We start from the raw sequence: 8,128 nt of genomic DNA on the forward strand, positions 1-8,128 counted from the left end.
TTTTTCCCCTGAGAGGGCCGGAAGGAACCAGATGTACATCCAAAACATGTGCTCAAACAGGTCCCCAAATGAGGGCAGATGTTCAGAAGTGGCAATTGGTAAAAGCCATTTGTGGTGGCGTTGACAGACAAATCGTTAGCTTGAATGTCTTACGCACGAAGCTGTCATGTTGAGGAAACGTGAAAGCATATAAAAAGTCCTCCTTTCCTTCATCTCCTGAACAGCTTACTCTTTCAGTCTTGTTGGAGAATCAGGTAAGACCATTTCTATTGGCGGCAAAAGCCTACTGTTGTCCATTTTGAAGTCTCCGACTTGCCCGAGAAGATCAGGTTGGTTTTAAGTCGTAAGATGTTTTCCATGGCCGTTCCAAGTCTTTGGTTGATTCTGTTTGGCCAAAGGAAACCCTTTTACACTGTTTTCACACTGTTTTCACACCGCTGTTTTTGGCCCATGAGGAATCCGCCTTTGATGAGTTTGAGAAGGCTGCTTCTTCCACTATTACGTTTAGGGGAAAAGATCACAAAAGAGCTTTTTAGAAGAACTTCTGGGGGATCTTTTGAAATGGAGTGTGGGACTGGGTTAGTTTTAGCATGATGTGTTACTGATTTATAATTCACGGAACGTTATGTGTTGGTACAACTTTGGACTTTTGGGAAAAGAAGTATGGGAAAGTATAAAATATATTGTGTTTAATGTACCGTTGAAGGCTTCCATGGTCAGAATCACTAGGGTGTTGTGGGTTTTCAGGGCTGTATATTGTGTTTGTTTCACCTGGGGGTCACCACTGAAAAGGCCTTACCCTACCTAACATGGTTTCCATCACGGAACACTCCCAAAGGAGCAGGCTGTGGCAGATTTGTGAGAGTTTCTGCCTGGCATGCAGACATTCCCAGGTTCAATCCCTGACGTTTCCAGTTTTCTAACAAAGGCATCCGTTTTTTAACAAAGACCTCTGCATAGGATCATGGAGAGCTACCGTCAGTCAGCATGACTTTGATGGGCCAATAGACAGCCTGTTTTATTCTTAATTTGGAAAATGTATACGCCATCTCTCCAGAGACGTGCTTGAGGTGAGCTATACAACTTAGGCTGTTTCTGCACAGCCAAGGGAGAGAGCCTGCATCGGCATTAATCATGCCGATGCAGGCTCTGGGGCCATTCGCACAAACGGCCCCATGGAATGCGCAGCTGTTGGAGCAGGCTCCACACAGCCACGTATTCCCCTCCCCAGCCCCAAACGCCTCCTTACCTTCTGCTGGCAGCCATCACTCTGTCGTTGCTCTGAGGGAAGGGGACACGGCCCCATGGCCAGAGCGACGGCTGAAGCACCGGAGGCCAGGGGGCGTGTCCCCTTCCCTCCTCAGAGCGAAGACAGAGCGATGGCTGCCAGCAGAAGGTAAGGAGGCATTTGGGGCCGGGGAGGGGAGGGGAAAATGCCGGCTTCCACCCACTGCTGTTCACATGGCGGCAGATGGAAGCCGCTGTTTGCAGGAAAACTCGTTCCCCAAGTGAGTTTTGAAAACACCATTTTGGCAGACACAGAGCATTGCTGCATCAATTTGGCAGGCATGCCTGTGCGAAGGGTCCCCGCCAAAACGGTGTTTTACCGGACTGAAGCCGTTGCTTTCAGCCCATGCAGAAACCGCCATAGGCAAAGCCACCCTCAAATTAAATCTTGACCAAAAAAATGACCTCATTACTACCTGATGTTCAGGATTTGAGGATTAAATAGTGTCTTTTCTAATTTGCATCTTTCCTGACTGATTTTTTCCCTGGTATGCTAATAAGTGGCCTGTGGTTCCAGAATTCTCTGAGATCAGTAGCTAAAAACGCCAGGCTATATGGACTGAAAACTTTTGCGGCTGTTGCTTCGCTGTCATAGATACAAGCACCTATATCTCATTGGCCCCTTCCGCACACGCAAAATAATGCATTTTCAAACCACTTTCACAACTGTTTGCAAGTGGATTTTGCCATTCCGTACAGCTTTAAAGAGCATTGAAAGCAGTTTGAAAGTGCATTATTCTGCATGTGCAGAATGAACCATTATTTTGCCCAAATATTATCCTGTAGTTGCTACACTTTCTTAAGTGCCTTGGATAAAGAGAGTTTGGACTTCAATCTCTGCCATCTTTTCAGTTTCTTCAAACAATAACGTAGCACATACTAGATATTATTATCAATTTTATTTGTGGGCTTCTTTTCCCCTTAGGGCTCAGGGCAGCTTCTAACATAAAACAATACCATTTCGTTACTCTGAAATGATAGCGAGATCCAGCAACCTGTCAATAAAATATGTTTCCAACCCCCCCCCCCCCATCTAACTCCAGCAGGCTCAAAACTAAGGCCCCTTAAACGCAAGCAGAATAATGCCCTTTCAATCCACTTTCACAATTGTTTGTAAGTAGATTTTGCTATTCCGCACAGTAAAATCCAACTGCAAAGTGCATTGAAAGTGGCTTGAAAGGGCATTATTCTGCATGTACGGAAGGGGCCTAATTTCAGTTCTAAATCGAGAGCTGTAGGCTACAGCGATTCGGCATTTTGAAAATGTTAGTTTTCATGGATTTGTTGGTAGATCTTCAAACAGTGAAGAGGGATTGCAGTTGCTAAAACCTGTATTCACGTTTAACCTTTCTAATGCATTCCAGATTTCATCCTCCAAAAAAAGAAAGATGTCTTGTTATCGAGAACAGCGTAAGCAGCCTTGCCTGCCTCCTCCTTGTGTGAACACATGTTCCCCGTGTGCGAACACCTGCTCTTCAGGATGTGTGGAGCCCTGCAACCCATGGGCGCACAAGTATGTGGAGCCCTGCAACCCATGCGGTCACAAGTATGTGGGGTCCTGCCAACCATATTCTCCTCATCAGTATGTTACCGCTTACCAGCCCCGGTATTCTCACTCCTGGGGATCAGGCTACTCATCATGTGCTCCGGCTTGCTCACCATATGCTGCAGCCTGCACAGCTCCGTGTGCTCCTAAGTGTGTGAAAGCATGCACTACCCCATGCCTGGATCCCTGTGTTTCTGATTGTCATTAGCTGAAATGACGCAGATGTCCACGAACGGCCGAGCGAAGAACGGAAGACGAAGGCTCGAGGCTGTGTATCTTCTCTGCCAAATCAAAATTCTGCGGCTACAAGCAACTGTCCATTCTGCAAAGTGTATAAATCGTGCAAATTAAGGCCTGTTCATTTGCATAATAGTCTCTGCTATTCTTTCCTTGCTTTGAAAAATGTCTTCCTCTTCCCCATTCCTCCCCACAGTTCAATTTGTCTAGCCATTAGGAAAATACTTACAACATTTCAGATGTGAAACTCAGGCCCCTTCCGCACATGTAGAGTAATGCACTTTCAATCCACTTGCAAAGTTGTTTGCAAGTGGATTTTGCTATTTTGAACGGTAAAATCCAGCTGCAAAGTGCATTGCAAGTGGATTGAACGCGCGTTATTCTCCATGTGCGGAAGGGGACTCCGGGATGGAGGAAAAAGAGGGGAAACACACTAAAAATGTGATTTTTTTTCTTTTAAACTTCTCAATTTTGTTTGAAAAATGGTCTCCTCATAACCTTCAAACAGGCTGCTAGGGCGCCATCGGTTCAAATGCATTCGGCTTTTTCTGTTCTCTGGTTTTGTGATTACCCTACGTAAGACAAGAGGCGCAAGTTGATTGTATGATGTGTTGAGCTGACAATCAGTTCCCTGGGGTTACATTTGGGTGCTTCCCTTCCCTTTTCCTAAGTGCAATGTAGGTGTGGTTCGGTATCTCATCATTCACATTACGAGGCAGCGTTTGGAGAACTTATCTCGTCACAGCAATTACAGCGTGGCATCTGGAAGACAGCCTGTCTGTCAACAATGGAGTGGGAACCATAGAATAGACTGTAGAGTGATGGAATAATACCACTTCACAGGGAAAAGTCAATGGCTGAGACGTCTAGCCAATGTTGAAGTCGATCACGTAAAAAATCTGGATTAACAAATTCAAAACGAGGCAACGCATGCGATTGAAAAAAAAATGAAATTGTATTCACACCTGGCGACACACAGCAACGCTCACAATTCCAGCGTGTGTGGGTGTGCCAGCAATAGACACTCCATCACTGTCCTGGTCATTCAGTTCTAAAATACATTATGTGTATAGATCCTGAGATCCACCGTAATATGCTAATCGTAACTGTGCTGGAATAGTTTCCACTTGTACCCACGTTTCAAACTTTCTCGCTCTACCGCTACTCATTAAAACTTTCACTTCATGTCACTTCTTTGTGGTGTATTTTTTTCTTCTTTGCCTTTTGTCCCTCGGCCTCCGCCGGGAGACCTTGGTGAGCTTTGAGAAGGCTTTGCAGTTTAAAATAAGCAAACAGATGGAGCCTGCAATGTTGCTGTGATTGTTTTAGGGGATGCCAGCCTCCAGGTGGGACCTGGGACCTGGGGATCACCTGGGGATCACCTGGGGATCAGCCTCCAGGGGGGACCTGGCGATCACAGCTCAACTCCAGACTACAGAGATCAGTTTTCCTGGAGAAAATGATTGCTTTGGAGAGGGGACCCTATGCCACTGTACCCCACCGGGGTTCCTGTCTTTCACCTCGGAATCTCTTAGGACCGTGGTGGCGAACCTTTGGCACTCCAGATGTTATGGACTACAATTCCCATCAGCCCCTGCCAGCATGGTCCATTGGCCGTGCTGGCAGGGGCTGGTGGGAATTGTAGTCCATAACATCTGGAGTGCCAAAGGTTTGCCACCACTGACTTAGGACATCACCAGCTGAGGATTCAAATTCATGCAGTTCCACAGTTAGGAACCAATATTCCAAATGGGAATTGATATGAGTCTCTTGGAAAGCTACTTATAGACATAGTGGCACCAAGCATGTATAAAAACGCAGCCTTCCCTCTAATCGATTTCGAATACCTTTAATGGCATATAAATAGTTTAACATTAACATTGCAAGATAATAACAGCCTTTACAACTTCTGAGGAGTTAAAATAACACCATTAAAAAATTTAGCCACCGCTTCCAACAGCTCGTTGCCATTCCCTGCCCCACCCTCCAACCACTTGTGGGAGATAGGGGGTAGAGTTCTTGAACCCTGGTCTTTGGTTTCATGAAGAGGGTCTGCTGGCAAGGGGTGGGTGCACCTGACACCTGTAGGAAGAAACATCTTTGCCAGGAGGCTCACAGACCTGATTAGAAGGGCTTTAAGCTGAGTTATGTGGGGGAAGGAGATGGTATTCAAACAGACAGGAGTTCAACAAATGATAGTGATGGTAGTCCAAAGGTTATGGAGAGAATTGAGTGAATAGGCCAAGAAGGCAACAGCGGGAGGGGAAAAGCCTTAAAGAACCAGCCAGAGGAAATGCATGGCCTTCGATGTCTCTACACCAGTGCCCAGAGTATGGGAAATAAACAAGATGAAGATGAATTCTTAATACTGCAAAACAAATAGGATATTGTAGGCATCACAGAAACCTGGTGGGATGAATCTCATGATTGGAACATAAGAACTGAAGGATATAACCTATTCAGAGAAACAGATAAAATAGGAAAGGAGGAGTAGCAGCATTATACTTAAAAGATTATTAGAGCTGTGAGCAGGTCTGTGACTTAAATCCTGCAAGCCAGGTTGAGAGTATTTAGGTAAAAATTAAGCTGGTGTGAAACACAAAGAGAAATAGTAGTAATGGGAGATTTCAATTATCCAGATATTTTCTGGGAGTCAAATTCTTCCATGACAATTAGGTCCAACAAATTTTTCACTTGCCTTGCAGACAATTTCATGGTCCAGAAGGTGGAAGAAGCAACAGAAGGGAACTGCTATTTTAGATCTGCTCCTAACCAATAATGATGACCTGATTAGTGGGGTGGAAGTGGTAGGATCCTTAGTTGGGAGTGATCATGCTCTCCTGGAGTTTGGTATACAGTGGAAAGGGGATGCTAACCAGTGGTGGAATCCAAAAATTTTAGTAACAGGTTCCCATGGTGGTGGGATTCAAAGTGTGGTGTAGTGCCAATGGGGCTGGGCGGGGCACGACAGGGACGTTGTCGGGAATTCCAAGGGCGGGGCATTCTTGGGCGGGGCTTTGGCAAGGATGCAGCCGCTGCGCCGGTCCTTGGGCGGGAAACGAATGCACACAGGCACAGGATCCAACGCACGCCAGTGCATCTCCAGCTAGACTGCTTCAAGTTCTGCATGCAACTGCTGAGAGGAGGGGCGTAACTAAGGCAAAAATCACGTGGCAAAATCACCAATTAGTAACCCCCTCTCAGCACACACAAATAATTAGTAACCTACTCTCGGGAACCTGTGAGAACCTGCTGGATCCCACCTCTGATGCTAACCATAGTCATACACTCATTCTAGATTTTAAGAAAGCAGACTTCAGTAAGCTTAGGAATCTGCTGGGTGCAATCCTGGGGTCAAAAATACTAAAAGAGAAAGGAGTGCATGATGGCTGGGAGTTTCTTAAAAGTGAGATCTTGAGGGCACCAATTCAAACAGTTCCAATGAGGAGGAAAAATGGGAGATGTCTAAGGAAACCAGGATGGATCTCTGAAGAACTTTAAACTGAGCTATGTTTTGAAAAGGACATGTACAAGAAATGGAAAGGGGGGGGGATCACCAAAGAGGAATTCAAACAAACAACCAGGTTGTGCAGGGAGAAAGTCAGAAAAGCTAAAGCTCACAATAAGTTGAGGCTTGCCAGAGAGGTCAAAAACAACAAAGAGGGGCTTTTTTTGGTTATGTCTGTACCAAAAGGAAGAAAAATGATAGGACAGAGTCACTGCATGGAAGAGATTGCAAAATACTAACAGTGGATGGAGAAAAGGCAGAACTGCTCAACACCTTCTTTGCCCCAGTCTTTTCCCAAAAAGGAAACGGTGCTCATCCAGGAGAAAATGAAACAGAAGATACAGTAGGAGAAATTCATCACATAAAGAGGTAGTGCAAGAATACCTGGCTACTTTAAATGAATTCAAATTTTCAGAGCTTGATGAACTGCATCCCAGGATATTAAAAGAGCTGGCAGAAGAAATCTCAGAACCATTTGCTGTAATCTTTGAGACCTTCTGGAGAACAGGAGAAGTCCCAGTGGACTGCAGGAGGGTTAATGTTATCCCCATCTTCAAAAAGGGGAAAAAGGAGGACCCTAATAATTACCATCCAGTCAGTGAGACATCAATACCAGGGAGCAGATCATTAGACAGATGGTCTGCCAGCACTTAGAAGGGAATACTATTATCGCAAAAAGTCAGCATGGGTTTCTGAAAAACAAGTCATGCCAGGCTAATCTTATCTCTTTTTTGATAGAGTGACAAGCTTGGTAGATGAAGGGAATGCTGTGGATGTAGTATGCGTTGATTTTAGTAAAGCTTTTGACAAGGTGCCCCATAATATTCTCACAAGTAAGCTAGTGAAATGTGAACTAGACAATGCTACTATTGGATGGATTTTTAATTGGATGACTGATCAAACTCAAAAGGTGCTCATTAATGGCCCATCTTCATCCTGGAAAGAAGTGAGTAGAGGGGTGCCGCAGGGTTCTGTCCTGGGCCCAGTGCTATTCAATATTTTTATCAATGACTTGGACGATGGAATAGAGGACATGCTAATCAAATTTGCAGATGACACCAAATTAGGAGGGATAGCTAATACCCCAGAGGACAGAGTCAGAATTCAAAATGACCTGGACAGATTAGAGAGCTGGGCCAAAACCAACAAAATGAATTTCAACAGAGATAAATGTAAGATATTACACTTAGCCAGAAAAAAATTAAATGCACAGATATAAAATGGGTGACACTTAGCTTGACAAAACTACACGCGAAAGGGATCTGGGAGTCTTAGTAGACTATAAACTAAACATGAGTCAGCAGCATGATGCAGCGGCCAAGAAAGCCAATGCAATTTTGAGCCGTATCAATAGGAGTATAGTTTCAAGGTCAAGTGATGTGATGTCATTGTACCTCTCTATTCTGCATTGGTAAGACCTCACCTGAAATATTGCGTACAGTTCTGGGCGCCGCAGTTCAAGGAGGATATTGACAAGCTGGAACAGGTCCAGAGGAGGGCAACCAAAATGGTAAAAAAATTAGAGTTTACGAAGAGAGGCTTAGGGAGCT

General features: G+C 44.9%; 1 long non-coding RNA gene across 1 annotated transcript; it reads left to right on the top strand.

The window, feature by feature from the left end:
* The first annotated feature begins 224 nt into the window (after positions 1-224).
* LOC125438715 lies at positions 225-4,260 on the top strand. Its single transcript, XR_007245390.1, has 2 exons — positions 225-254; positions 2,652-4,260. It is a non-coding gene; the product is annotated as an uncharacterized LOC125438715 (long non-coding RNA).
* The last annotated feature ends 3,868 nt before the right edge of the window (positions 4,261-8,128 follow it).

The sequence above is a fragment of the Sphaerodactylus townsendi genome, linkage group LG01 (genome assembly GCF_021028975.2).
Source record: "Sphaerodactylus townsendi isolate TG3544 linkage group LG01, MPM_Stown_v2.3, whole genome shotgun sequence".
Taxonomy (NCBI): Eukaryota; Metazoa; Chordata; class Lepidosauria; order Squamata; family Sphaerodactylidae; genus Sphaerodactylus; species Sphaerodactylus townsendi.